This window comes from Podarcis tiliguerta, assembly GCF_965153285.1.
Source record: "Podarcis tiliguerta genome assembly, chromosome: 1".
In the NCBI taxonomy this organism is placed as follows: Eukaryota; Metazoa; Chordata; class Lepidosauria; order Squamata; family Lacertidae; genus Podarcis; species Podarcis tiliguerta.
Genome location: NC_139534.1, coordinates 112,083,329 through 112,099,150, shown reverse-complemented (window position 1 = coordinate 112,099,150; position 15,822 = coordinate 112,083,329).

Here is a 15,822-nt window from a genome sequence, read left to right as displayed (position 1 = left end):
GTTGCTGGTTGGTCATTATCATTTTATCATATATACGGTATCCCGAAAGACTGTGCTAAAGACAAGAAAGCTCAGTGATCAACAACAGACACAAAAGGTGCTACAGATCTGTTTTATTTTTAAATTCCCAATATGCTTAGAGCTTTAATTACTCTATTTTATAGGCATTTTTTTTTAAAAAAAAAGCTTTTTAGGGATCACTGTAGAGAATAAAACTACACTCCGAAAACATCTTTGAGTATTTTCTTTTTATTTGATTATTGCTAATGACATGAATCACCCTCAATCTCATGGGTTTCAATAGTAGCTAGCATAGTGCCCTCCAGTCTTGTTGGGCTCCAACTCCTATCAGCCCCAGCCAGCGTGGCCGAAGGTCAAGCATCACTATTATTTAACACATCGATAACATGAAAAAAATGAATAAATCTAAAAACATTCTCTCCAACTGTGATTTCAGAGTTGCCAAGAGTATCATACTTCAGCCATCAAATGCCTTGGATAAACAAGAATGTTTTAAGATTATTCCTGTCAATACCAAGGGAGGCACACCTCACGAGGGAGGGCATTGTACAAACAGGGAGCCATCACTAAAAAGGCCCTGTCATGGGTCAATGCCAACTCGGCAGCCATGAGTGGCAGCACCAGCAAGGCCGTCCAACATCTGGAGGGAACCATACGGGTGATGCCAGAACTAAAGCGTACTTGTTTGGATGTCCCATTCTGTGGTAGAATCTGCAGCACTTGATATGCTTTTAACTTGTACCTGAGTGTTCACAGGTCACACACATACATGCCATACGTGGACACTGGTGCCACCAGGCAGCAGCTTGCAGCACAAGTCCAGGACCCCACACATGAGAATAAGCAAGAAGGGAGTTCTTTCCTTACTTAATAATAAATATTCAACTTTCACTCCAGCGCCACTGTCCCATTTCACTTACTTCCTCTGGATGGTTAATTTACTATTAACCTGGCAGCTGAGAAAGGGGGCGGTGGTTTAGGAGGAAAACTATTATTTTTTTATTAATTGGTACCTGATTTGCTTTTGAAATACTGTTGTTTTATTGCACTTACATTCGCCCTATGCACCATGAGGCTAAAAGGCAGGATACAAAATTCACAAACAAGTAATTTCCCAAACACATCTCCTCCCCATACGTCCTTCCCCCCCGTCCGGTGTGATTGGGTTTTTATAAGGCTGAAACCAAGGAGATGAAACCTGGGTCCCAAATGCTAATCCTAGGCCGGCTGAAGGAGCTGTGGGGCATCCATTCTATTTCACGGAGCTATGAGGTCTGGGAATAAGGGGCCATTCTTCGCTTGAGGGGGATGGGGGGGGGGTTCAACACTTTTCTTCTCATCTTAGCGCTCTTCTCCGCTTTCCCCCCAGGAGACCCAAACTGTTGCAGGAGCCCAAACCTCCCTTAAACATCTCCAATAGGCATCCAAAGAAAAGAAAGCTTGCTGCAGAGTTTTAAAATGGATCTGATCTGAAGGAAAGGAAGTCTGTTGGATCTCTTGTGTTCTCCCCCCCTTTTATTTCTTTCTCTTTTACAATACGGATCCCACAATTTTCTGCTGCTTTGCCGCTGCAATCAAAAACAAAACAAGAGCTGCATTTGAAACGGTTGTAAAAAGCCCGTTTCAACTTCAGATGCGCACAAAGCAGCCCGCCGAGCCGTTAGCTCCCCAAGACCAGAGCTGTGCTGTGCAAAAGCGCCTGGGCTGGAGCAGGAGCGGCTTGCAAGGCGAGGCGAGGCGCGCGCTCAGCAGCAGCAGCCGTGCAACGAATCCCCAAAGCGAGGCGCGCACAGCGCCTGCCTCCGACGACGAGCCCAGCCCCGGGCAGCTGGAGCAGGAGCGGAGAAGCGCTTGCATGCGAATTAATCGGGGAGGGATTACATCTCCTCGCGGAGGGTTACCAAGCGCGTTCCATCTCTTGGCCCAGCCCCTTAACGCTCCGGATCTGCCGAGGCGTCTTCGCCGGAGGTTTTGTGAGGAGCTCTCCGATTGGCCGAAGGGACCCTGCAATGGTTGGCGGGCAAGAGCCGGGCGCCCGGATTGGCGGCCTCGTACCTGCAATGCGTCAAGCAGTGATGCTGGAGTGAATGTGCCGGAGAAGGGGTTTTGTGTGAATGGCGGGGGGAGGGAATGGAAGGCGACTCCTTTGCGCGTGGTTTGCGCCGCCGCCGCTCGCATCTGCTAGGGTGGCCCGGTGGGTGCAATCGGGACTTTTCTCTACGATTTGCATCAGGGGCGGCTGCAGCCCCGAGCAGGCACACGGGATTTGGATGGCCAAACGCGTGTCAGGGCTTCTGGTTTTTTCCCCGGCTCCCTCCCGCGTCGTGGGGATGCTGTCAGAAGCGTGACCAGCGCGTCGCCACCCATCTCCCTCTCTCTCTTTGTTCCACCCTCCCTCCTGAGTAGGACACACACCCCGAGAGCAGATCCTGGCTGGGCAGGTGGTTTTGCAACACGCCCCAAACCCGGACCTTCCCCCTCCGATGCTTGCAACACAGACCCGCATCGTGGCGGCGGCGATCGTCTGAAGAGCGCCGTGCCCTCGCGGGCGCAGGCAACCCAGAGACTGCTGGGCCGAGGGGAAGCCGCGAGGGCGGGACGCGCGGTAACCGCATCCCCAAGTATCGATGTCGCTGGCCTCGCCCGGAGATCGTAGGGACGCGCTGCTCAGTTTCCAAGCAGGGCTGGGACCCGGTGACACTTGAGAGAGGAATTTGTAAAGAGCAAGCTTTAAATAGGTAGAAGTAGGGCGAAGGCTCTCGATCGTCCTTTCGCGCTCCGATGCGAAAGAGGCGCGTCGCCATAATATATAGATGTGTGTTTCATATGTCTCAACTATCATTTAAAGGGGGACGAGGGGGAAAAAAGAGTCGGATTCTCCGTATGTTTAAAAACGCTTGAATATTTATCTATCTATTGCTATCACGGTTTTTAAAAAATTTCCCCCTTCAAGAGCTGCGTTAAGGGTGACTCAGCAATAAGCCTCTGAATGCAAGGCATTCAATTCGATGAGGCTTCGACACCGAATAGCTTTTGGAAATAATAATACTTAATACTCAGAATACTTCTCATAAATAGTAGGAAAAGTTCCGGTGCAAAGCTGCCTGAAGCAAATGCCCAAAGTCTTTATAGAGTACGGCTTTTTAAAAGGTTTTCATGATTAGATTTATTATATTAATTTTAAATAATTTCATGTTTTGTTTGTTTACCCTTTGATAAATGACATGTTTGTACATTTGTAGTTTTCTTCCAAACCAACGATGACCATCCAGTTTTAAATATGTCATCTTTTAAAAAGTAAACTATTGCAATGCACTAAGTCATTTGACTTTTCCATGCCTGTATAATTCCATTTTTAGTATTTGTGATTTGAGGGTTTGTAATTTGTCTGAACTGAGCAAAGGAAGATTGGATACTCCACTTCCTTCCCCTCTTTCCTTGTTCTGTGGTGGGTCTGTCTGTCTGTCTGTTTGGTTTTTTTGGTAATTTAACCCAGGGTAAGCCAAAAGCAATACCAAGTTTGAAAAAGTTAAGTGCAACGTTGGTGTGGCTTCTGACTATTTTGAGCAAAATAATTTGAAGTACCGTATACCAAAACACATTTTTAACTCATTAAAAAGGGGGGGTTTTCATATTTCTCGTATATGTAGGATTAACCAATAATGATTTAATACACACATATTCAAAACTTAGTCTGCTGCAGTTTGTAGGAGGACCAAATGCAAAAGAGAACAGAGCTCTTGTGCCTTTAGTAGTTGTGCACCAGAGGAAATTTCAGGAGATGCAGCTTTGGATGACAAAGTTGCACATGCCCAAATTGCCTCTTTCTCGCTGTATTAAAGCCCATGTTCTCCTTTGTGTCTGGTTGCTTTAGTAATTTGCTTGACAACCCACCCCACAATGATCCTAATGAATGGAAATCAGTACACAGGCCCCAAAAAAGTGTGTGTGTGATGTGTGTTGGGTAATTACTTGTGGGACCTGCAGTCAAATGTTGCAGTGTGTAGTGCTCCTGTTCAGTGTTTCAACTTGCCAGCTGAGCCAATTTCCAGGACACTCCACTCCCATTTCCCTCCTCTGGGTTTTCTCCTCCCCATCCCGCAACAGACATTCAGCATTCTGTAGCTACTGAACATGCTCAGTTTGTGCCCCCACCGTTCCCCTATTTCCCCCAAAATACCTCTTTTGCAGTGCCCCCCACCGTTCCCCTATTTTCCCCAAAATACCTCTTTTGCAGTTTTGCAAACCTGAGAAACTTCCTCTTGCTTCTCAGAGGCCCTGTTTGGGCTACAGATAAGAGTTCGCTATCATAGAAAGTGATACAAGTCCTAGCATCTACTTGAAAAGTAAATTATTGCTTTGCTGTTTGTGTGGGTCTCCAGGTAAATGACATTTTGTTGTTACCTCTTGCTACAGTGATGAAAACATGGTTGCTTCTCCGAACTCTCTACTGTTAATAAAGAACTTGGTGTTTTGAAGTTGGATGGAACTGGGACTCATAATATTTGGCAAATAACAGTAGCCCGCTTACCTAGTTTATATGCTTCATTAAGAATATATGTAAGTGTACACATAAATTTGTTGAAACAGGTTGTAAGTTGATTTTAGACTTGCTATATTAATAATTATGGATGATATCCCACATTTGTTCTACTGCAGGTAGATGCATTGAAATAAAGGACCTTCAGCAACGTAACTGCTTTCATTGGATATACCCTGAGTGTCATTTAGTTAGATATCCCTCTATATATTCAGTGAAGGGTACCTTTAGGGCAGTGGTTCCCAGACTTCCCCCTGCCCCTATGAATCACTTGAAAATTGCTTAATGGTTTTTCTGCCAGTCGTGGCAATTGTGCTGTGCCGTGCTAGAAGCTGTGCGATTTATACTTGCACCTTATTCCTTATTTTATTTCTTATATATTGCATTTTATTGCGTTTCAATTTGAATTCCACAGAATTCAATTTTTAACATAGTAAAATGCAACATAAGAAATAACAGAAGCAATGGAAAATACAGTTGAAAATCAAATTGAATGTTTAATGCGATGGATGCGCCATCTTCCAAGCACAAATCCACAGGCGCTCTGTAGACCCCCTGAATAAAGCGTGTAGACCACAATTTGGCAACTCTTGTTCTAGAGAAAAACGGAGCAGAATATTAAAAAAACAATTGTGCATGTTTCTAATGGGTCACAGTTTAAAACCTTCAGATTCGTTTCTTGAAAAAGTTATATAATTAGACAAGTGGTGTGATAAAATAGCACTCATTTCAAAACATACTAGCATATTTTTATAAAACGGCACAATTACAACTGAAATCAATTCGAAATATGCAGCTCTGCCATCTCATGGATCCTGGCTGGTATTACCAAAATAGAGAAAATGTAGAAGGTAGTCATTAGTATCAAGAGAATGATCTGTTTACATTTTATTTTTTCTTTTATCATTCTTCCTACTGGAGTTTACTTGCTTGTTTCCTCCCCTGCCCCCCAATTCCCCCCCCCGAGAGAGGCCCCCATTTTACAATTCTAGCAAATATTTTGTATGATCAGAGCCTGAGTTCTTTAACAGATGTTTGGGAGGTATCTCTCTGAATAAATACTCACATTGTTGCTTCTGTTTTGCATATGCGAATATGATGGTACTTCTTTAAATAAATTCCGTGTAAATTTTTGAAATTCAAACAATGTTTATTTATCTCAGAAGAAATTGCTAAGCTCTTTGGAAGCTTTGGAATGACATTGTAGGATCAGGGTTTGCACGAAGTTGACAGAATTAGAATCAGGCCCATTCTACAACAAGCCAGTTAACTGAAGTACTATAGTTTAATCCCATTACTTTTAGCAGGGCCAGATAAGTGATTGGGTGGGCAGTTGACGGTGCTGAGCAGCACTTTATTATAATTAATGACATCAGCATCTTTCTCACTTCAGAAAGTTGAAGCAAGGGCAATCTCTTTCCACCCTCCTACACTTGGATTTAATTGACAAGCTTTTAGCTTCCAGCGTTGGAAGACCTCTTTGATATCATTTAATAACATAGTGAAATTGTTTGTGAGATGTTGACCCTGATCAGTGAATATATTTATTTTGTCCTTCTCTAGCTGAAGGGAAATCTTTCGAGCACCAAGGTTGTCAGGTGTGCCTTATTTTATAATGCAGTGCCTTGCAAATAAGCTCTCAAAAGTTAGTAACCTGCCAAGTTTTGTTTTGTTTTTTCCACTAGCCTTCCACATTCTCTCTGCAGAGAAGAGCCACAGCACTTTCACCCAACTCCCATCGCCTGCTAAACCACTATATGCAATTCCTTATAATCTATGGCAGGGATAGACAAACTAAGGCCCAGGGGCTGGATGTGGCCCAATCGCCTTCTTAATCTGGCCGACAGACGGTCCAGGAATCAGCGTGTTTTTACATGTGTCCTGGGTTATTTGTGGGGCATAGGAATTCATTCATATTTTTTTTCAAAATATAGTCCAGCTATCTGAAAAAAGATGGAACCCCAACTGCGTGTGAATAAACACGAGATTTTACAGATGGTAGGAAGAAACTGTTTCTAGTCATTCCTGCTAAGTGGTTTGAAGCACCGCATTCTATAGATTGCCTTTGAACCTGAAAGATGCCAGCTGTGTTGTAATTAACATGGAGTGAGTGGTACAGAGAATATGGCTGTTGTTTGTTGCCTTTGTCCCTCCAGAGATGGAAAGGGCCAGCAGAAACTAGACAGTCAAATTTTAAACGTTTCACAATTAAGGTTTTTTGGCAAGAAGATTCAAGGATGATCAAATAAACATTTAAACTTCTCTCTCTATATATAGTCCAGCCCACCACATGGTCTGAACCCACGTGGTCCAGCCCACGGCTGAAAAAGGATGCTGACTCCTGATCTATGATGACCAGAAAGAGTGCTTAAATACAGTCTGTGCTCCATATTCCAGAACATTAGAACACCACAGAATATAAAGCATCCCTCCCCCCAATTTTTAGAATTCTGTATACAGTTTTGAAGATTTGTTGCTGCAGAATGCTTCTGTCTTGCATGAGCAAGGCTCGTGTTTTTTCAAATCATCGCCCACAGCCATTTGCCTGATGGCCAATTAGGATTGAAACTGCTTTCAAAAGCGGGTTTTAATGTGGCTTTGGGTACTTCCTGTTCAGAGAAATAAAAGTGTCGACGGTGGCTACTGCTATTGAATCAACTTTTGCAGTTCAATGTGATTTGCAGACATAGAAGAAAAACAGATAAAGAGGTTTTAAAGCAAATTGAAAATAGGTTTAAAACACTACAGAATGAACACCTGTGGCAGAGATTTTTTCATCCAGCTGGAAAGACTTGTAGAAAAAACATGTATTCGATTGTTTGCGGAAAGTACAAATAGTGGACTGCTGTTGTATCTCAGCTGGGATGCTTTTCCATGGAGAACTAACCTCACTTGCCTCTTAAATGTTTTGAAGTGGGACTTCCTGTTAGCTTACCCAGGCTTTGGGGACTAGCTCCACCTTTCAAGTCCTACTTTCCCCTTCTGCAACAGAATTTGAACTCTGGTCCCCCAGGTCCTAGACCAAAACTATAACCGCTTCACCACACTGTCACCCACAGAGTGAAGGATACAGCCTGTCTCCTATCAGTAATGGTGTACAGTTCCTTTGTATGCAACGCACCCAGGAACCAAGTGGGATCCCTGTTTGAGAAGTTGTGAGCTAGACCCTCGGGTGATTTTGAGCAGTGGCGTAGCGTGGGTTGTCAGCACCCGGGGCAAGGCAAGTAATTTGCACCCCCTAACCCGTGGATTTGCGCCCCCTAACCCTAACTCCCAGATGTTGCGCCCGGTGCGGCCGGGCCCCCCTGCACCCCCCATGCTACGCCACTGATTTTGAGTGTTTCTTGCTTGCATCGTCCTGATTTTTTTGCGTAGTCATTGAAATGTCTTGGCTGGAATAGTATAGTTCTACATTATTTTGTATATTCAGGAAGATCCTGGGCAGACTCCCATTGCAATTTGACACACGTCCTTGACAAGCAGATTGAAATGTCTTCCACTTTGCTACAGCTATCTCTGCAAACTGGGTTTTGATTAAAAAAATAATAAGTTGTTTATATGAAATAGGGTATGGCTTCCTGTATGGCTGGGGAGGGGATTTTTTATTTTTTTGTAGAAAGGTTTTTAAAGTACACATAGGAACAAGGCCTTGTATTGTGAATCATCTATCTCTAGCTATCTGTTATCTATCTAAAGAATGCAAACAACAAGAAAAACAGCAACTTTAGCTTCTGAATACTAATAAAAGACAAACAACCCAGTGATGATGATCATTCCCCAAGGAGCTGGTTCTTGTTGCCATCTTTTCAAAAACACAGTTGGAGAATATTCATAGTACAACAATTAAAATAAATTGGGGGAGGGAGGAGCGTGATTACTCTTGCTTGCAAGGGGCTGCATGCTTGGTGGATGCACGGGAATTAATTTATTCAGATAACAGTAGGAAGCACTCAGTTCCCATAAAAAATGAAAATGAATGTTGTGATGACTGAAAGTGTATATGCCATTTTTTAAAAAAAGATTAGATGTGTTTGCGGAGGACAGATCTATCAGCAGCTCTTAGCAATGATAATGAAACTTCAGCAGCCTTCTCCAACTTGGTGTCTTCAAATGCTGTATTGGAATGATCACCCTGGATCATTAGCAATGCTGGCTGGGGCAGATGGGACTTCAAAACCAACCCCATAGGAACTTGTGGAAGAGCTAGGGTGTCCAGAACTGGGAGTGAGTTGAAGACTAGACCAGGGATGAGGAGTCTGTGACCTTTCACATGTTGAATTACAACTCCCATGATCTTAGATCTTTAGCAATGCTGGATGGGAGTTGGAGTCTAACATCGGGAGGGCACCAGAAGGTGCCTATGGGGAGGGGGTGGGAACCTATGGCCTTCTAGATGTTGTGGGACTCCAAACTCCAGTCATCCCCAGCCAGCCTAGACAGTGGAGAGCTCTCTGCTTCAATGAAAACAAAAGCAGATCGTTTTCCTTCTGTTGCCCTCAGCAGCTGTGTTTCAGTTATTGTGAAAACATCAACGCCGATGCTCCAGCAGCAAGTACTCCTGTCTGCACAGCCAACAAGGTGGGAGTAAATACTCTTGTCTGTTTTAGTGTATTGATGCCTACCAAGGAAATTACTACTGTTTGAAAGACTAGGTGAAAACACACCTATCTCTTTAATTTACAATATCAAGTGTCTTCTGAGATATGGATCTCACATCTTTTATGTTTTGTAAGTATAAAGGATCAGTGGTTTATGAATGAAATAATATTTTGATGTAATGTGACTCACAGTGATTTCTAAATGCATTAAGGTCACAATAACCTCTTTGTACATTAGCAAGATCATTCAATAGTTTACAACTGCAGTGTATTCCAGTTCAATGCACTGCAGAGGCTCTTTTACTGCATATGTATTGACTTCCTCCAAACCTCTGTCATATTGATTGTTCAAGAACTGCAGAGAGCTTTCTGCTGAGATATAACATCTAATTCCACCAACTGTCCAGTGTAATAATAAATCATTTTTATAATTTCAATACCAATAAAAGATACCTTGGTGATATAATTTACTGAGGTTGGCTTCTTCAACATGTCAAATCCATCATCTTGTTTATAGCTGCATTATCAGAATTTGGTAGGGCCAAAGACGAGGGAAGCATTAATCTTCTGCTTGCATTACATATCAAAGCGGAGAGGTGCTCTGATGGTGAATGAAATGAATGGGTGCCAGTCCTGATAGCTTTGGCAGTGTGACACGAGAGCAAGTGGCACTTAGGAGGTTTATCCTTTTTACATTATTTATAGCTTGAAAAAACAACAACGCATGACTCTGCAGTTAAACGGAACTCTGTGCCAAAGAGAAAAGCAATTTACAACATATCAAAACAACATTTCGGTTCAAGTTTGTTAAAAACAATCACACTAAGAACTGACTCTCCGATTTTCAGTTAAGAGCATAAGAAGCGCCCTGCTGGATCGAGCTTGCCTAGCATCCTATTCTCACAGTGGCCAATGGGAAGCCTGCAAACAGGACCTGGGGGCAAGAGCACTCTCCCCAAATGTGATTCTCAGCAACTGGCTCCATTGTTTATGTGCTGTATGCTTTCATTTATCTCCCCTGAATCTTGTAACATTCAACTTCTTTGGCTGGCTCTGAGTTTCTAGCATGACGAGCAGATCTATGACACATTTAAAACACATCCAACGCACATTGCTTCTCCCAAAGAATCCTGGGAACTGTAGTTCCCCCACAGTGGCATAATTCCCACCATACTTAACAAATGACAGTTCCCTGGATTATGTGGGGAAAGTCATGTACTTTAAATGTGCGTTGGAATCTTATTTTGCTTACTCATTGGTCCCTGCTTTTTTCACAGCTGTTGCACACTGGGCTGACATCTTTATTGAACCATCTGTTACAACCCCAAAGTGTTCCTGATCAGTCACCGTCAGTTCAGATCCCATTAGTGTGCATGTTAAATTATGATTTTTTGCCCCAATGTGCATCACTGTACACTTGTTTTACATTAAGTTGCATTTTCTATTCAGTGTATGGATGTCTAGATGATTTTTTTTTTACTTGATGCATCTCTAATACATTTTTCTAATAATAACTTTTAAATCTCCTTTCATCGTTACATTTTCATCCATTTACAATGCATCCAACTGATCAGTAAGTGAGACTGTGGACCCATTTCAAATCAAAATTTCAACAAACCATTACAAAATAGCTTGAGGGGAAATCCTTTATCAAATATATGTTCAAAGTGCTGTTAGGAGCTCTCTCTAGACTCTCTGTAATACTACTCATTACCATACCCGAAGTCCTTTGTCTGCATTATATCTTTCCATCACAAAAATATCGGCTGCATTTTATCTAAATAGGTCTAATGTACTAAGGAATAAAGTTTTAGTGTAATTGAAAATGTAATCGATAGCACCCAGAGGCAGTAAATAAATCACTGGGATTGTTAATTCAAAGTACAGTAAAGTAATTTGTTGAGCACTGTAACAGCAAGTGTAAAATCATATTAGCAATGGTAAAGGAATGAAAGGGGGCTATAATTTCATTATTTCAGCTGCCTGCAGGAAATATTTTTGTATCCTTAAGGGTGTGTGTGTGTTTTACTGAAAGGCGTATTAAGCCACTGTGGGTTTTTTAAATAACAATTAAACTGAACTTATAAATGTAGAACAATATTGTACATTAAGCTATAAGTATGCACATAGAAACGAGGAAACTATATAGCTCAGAAGTGAACCCAAACAATAACAGAAATATGTTATGATAAGATCTTTCCAATTTAGCAAGACTGGAGAGGTCTCGCAGAGCCTAGCTGTGTTTCAGACCATTTGAGATTATTCTCCAGAAGCAGCTAAATAAGTCTCTGTCCAACCCACCTGTTCCACACACCGAGGGCACATCTAGATTGTCACTATTTTGGGGAGGAATTCAATCACATTCTGGCACATTCAGGTTACGCAATAAAAATTGATTTGGAGCTATTATGCAACAGATTCCCTCCCCCAATTGGACTTCTTGCTTTAAGAAAAGAGATGAGAGAATGCAATGGAAAGTGTGTTATAATATTTGCTTGGTGCAACCTTGTCTCATCTTCTTGTAAACAAATCAGAATGAATGCTTAATAAATAGCTGGCTTCATCTAATCTCACAAATTAGGAGCAATGCTCCAGAAACAAGTTTTCCGGAAGTGACCTGAATAACTATTGTTCTAAACCAGGTTTGGGTAACCTGAGGCCTTCCAGATGTGGCTGGACTTCAACTCCCATCAGCCCCAGCCGGCATGGCTAATGGTCAGGGATAATGGGAGTTGTAGTCCAGCCGCACCTGGCAGTCTCCTGGTACTTCATCCATATCTTCCACCCCCAAACGATGCGCATGCCAAATGCCCAAATCTCTTTGAGCGCTACTCTGAAAATGTGCTGCTTTTAAAAATCACATTTGTGGTTTTGAAGCATCTGACTCCGATTGAAGGAGCTGGCGGTAATGTTCCCATTGCACATGGAACAATGCTGTCAGAATGTTCTTAGAAAGGCAGGGAACTGAATCAAGGAGGAGCTCTGCCTGACCAGCTCCAGGTAGAGGAAGCCCTGTGTACTGTGTACTTCTGGGTCTCTTTCCACTGTCAGAGAGCCATGACAGGTTTATGTAGCTGTGTTGGAAGCATTCAAAGCTGTGCTGTGTGGCTGTGTCTAGACACCCATTTAATTTCTCACGATGCCATGCCCTCCAACATTTCTGTGACGAAAATAGTGATGTCCTATTCCATAATGATAATGATGTAATAATAATAATAATAATAATAATAATAATAATAATAATAATATCCTGCCCATCTGACTGGGTTGCCCCAACATATTGCTTCCAACATATAAAAAAACATAATAAAACATTCACCATTTAAAAACTTCTCCATACAGAGCTGCCTTCAGATGTCTTCTAAAGGTTATACACTCATACCTCATGTTACATCCGCTTCATCTTAAGTTCTTTCAGGTTACGTCCCACGGCGACCCAGAAGTACCCGAAAGGGTTACTTCCGGGTTTCGCCGCTCATGCATGTGCTGAAGAGCAAAAAACCTGAAAGGGTTACTTCCGGGTTTTGCCGCTCGCACATGCGCAGAAGCGCAAAATGACGTCACACGCATGCGCAGAAGTGGCGAATCGCAACCCCTTGCATGCGCAGACACACCGCTGCGGGTCGCGCTCTTTTCATGTTGCGAATGGGCCTCCGGAACGGATCCCATTCGCAACCAGAGGTACCACTGTATCTGGGGTTTGGTTTTTTTGCATAACTCCATACCTGCCAACATTCCTCCAATGAAAATAGGGACAAAAACCGGGACATTCTGGGATCAAATCAGAAACTGGGATGGCTTCTGTAAATCCGGGGCTGTCCCTGGAAAATAGGGACACTTGGAGGGTCTAGGAATGCCCTAGGAATTATGCTACATTGGAGGCACTGTGGGAAATCAAAAGCTGACAACAATCCGTCACCTGGTGCTGATTTTAAAAGGGGGTCCCTCAACAGGCACCAACAGGGCTATAGCATGTGATCAAGGATGCCAGGTGAAACCAAGTAGCATCCCATGTGGATCTGCCTTCCCAATCCCAGTGTTGCTGCAGCTGGGTGAAGTCTGGACTGTCTGCATGTTCTTGCAGGATCAATTCAATGCACCTGCTGGTATACCCACAAGGCTCTGACCTTGCTGCCAAGCTGCCCTGCTCTGTTCTGGTACACTGCCTTGGTGCTAGAAAGGCCACTCCTCCTGACACATGGCCCATTACTGTTGAAAGCGCTTGTCCTTGCTCTGACAGTGCTTAAGAGTTAGAAAGGCAGGATGCTTTGGGAAGAAACAGGAAGTAGAACAAACTAGATGGCAAACTATAACAATGGGGTCTGCTGAGGAAATGATAGTGTTTGGTAGGCATATATTCTAGAACCGGAAGCAAACAGAAAGTGGGGACAGGAAGAGGAAAGGATCGATAAGTGGAATGTGCTCAGTTAAGTCATTTTGTAACATAAAGTTCTAAACACTTGTTCATCAGTAATAACTGGCAAATAAGTGAAAGGAAAAAGGAACCTAGAAACAGACCAAAAAAGGCAAACAAACAAGGTTGGCCTTGTTTTAAGTGGAGTGACTTTTCCCATTGTAAAATGGCTGAACAAAGCCAGTTATTGTTCCCACAGTTTGAAGTGCAGGGGGAGGGGGAGAGAATGGCCAGAAACTTCCAAGATTATCTCTGGCACTTGGTGTTATTGATAGTAACAGGAAAAGAGCTTTGCTCTTCATTCAAACAGGACAAGGCATTTGTGATATATTTGACACACGCCTAGTAGTCACAATGGATGAAAATGACTTCCAAACAGACCTAAAACGATTCTCAGATTATTTTGACTCTAAACCAAACACTGACTTGTTTTATATGGAACAGCTTATTATGAATCAGTGACATCATATAGCATTGCAGTTCAACCTGAGTGAAAAAGGGAGTTCAGTGCTAGATCTTGAATGAATTGGCTATAGATGACACAGTTGTCCTACAATATTAGAATTTTTTTCTGTAATTCTAACCATTATATTGTTGTTCTGATTATAAAATGATGCATATATTTACATTTTAACTTCTCCATGCAGTGCATAGTTAAACTATAGAACTTGCTCCCAGATGGAGGCAGCAATGGCAACTCACTTGGATGTCTTTAAGAGGATTAGAAAAATTCATGGAGGACAATGACTACTAGCCATAATGGCTATATTTTACCTCCATAGTCAAAGTTGGTATGCCTCTGAATGTTGTTGTTTAGTCGTTCAGTCGTGTCCGACTCTTCGTGACCCAATGGACCAGAGCATGCCAGGCACTCCTGTCTTCCACTGCCACCCGCAGTTTGGTCATGCCTCTGAATACCAGATAATAAAAAAATTCCTTCCAGCTCATAACAATACAAACTTAGTTGGTCTCTAAGGTGCTACTGGAAGGATTTTTTTATTTTGTTTCGACTACGGCAGACCAACATGGCTACCTACCTGTAAGTCTGAATACCAGGTGAGCAGTACTATTGCATTCATGTCCTGCTCCCACAGGCATCTGTGAGCCACTGTGAGAACAGAATGTTGGATTAGATGGGCGATTGGCCTGATCCAGCAGGCCTTTTCTTATCTGTTGGTTTTGGCAACCATATTGGATTTTAACATTTCTCTTTTCTCAGCATTCTAGTCTTGTATAAGACTGGTTTAAAGGTAAAGGTAAAGGGACCCCTGACCATTAGGTCCAGTCATGGCCGACTCTGGGGTTCCGGTGCTCATTTCGCTTTATTGGCCGAGGGAGCCGGCGTACAGCTTCCTGGTCATGTGGCCAGCATGACTAAGCTGCTTCTGGCAAACCAGAGCAGCTAATGGAAATGCCGTTTACCGCTGGACCGGTACCTATTTATGTACTTGCACTTTGACGTGCTTTCGAACTGCTAGGTTGGCAGGAGCTGGGACCGAGCAACGGGATCTCACCCCGTCACGGGGATTCGAACCGCCGACCTTCTGATCGGCAAGTCCTAGGCTCTGTGGTTTAACCCACAGCGCCACCCGTGTCCCTAAGACTGGTTTAGACACCATCAAACTATGTGTCATTTAACAACTTAACACAGTTGATCTTATAACATACTTAGTGCAGAGTATGTGTGGTAGCAAAAAAAGAAGAGGAAAAGAAGAACTCTCAATTGTCTTATCATTTTGTAACTTTTCAACTTAATTTCTAAAAACCTTTAGGATAAATGTTAGGTCTAGTATTAGCTTGCCTTCACTATTTCATCAAAATTGGTTAAACATCAAGGCTGCAAGGGCATATTTACCCTACTAAGTAGGAGTTGGCATCAGCACTATGAGTGTCATCTAAAAGTCAAACATAAAAATTATCACTTAGCCTTAGGTACAAAAAGATTTGGATTCACGTGTTAAAATAAAATAGGAAATACTAGAGCAAACAAATTCCCCTCAAATAGTCTCAAAATTTGAGAAATCTCCTGGTTTGGAAATTCAGAGATTTAGAAATTTATTGTGGCATAACCTTTTATGGACTACCGTCCATCAGATACACAAAATATAACTAAATTGGCAGGCATTTTTGCACACTAGCAAATATTTGTGTGTGTGTGTGTGTGTGTGAGAGAGAGAGAGAGAGAGAGAGAGTAATTTGTGAGTTTGGTGCCACCACACCAAAAAATGGACAAAGTCTCATTTTGGTCA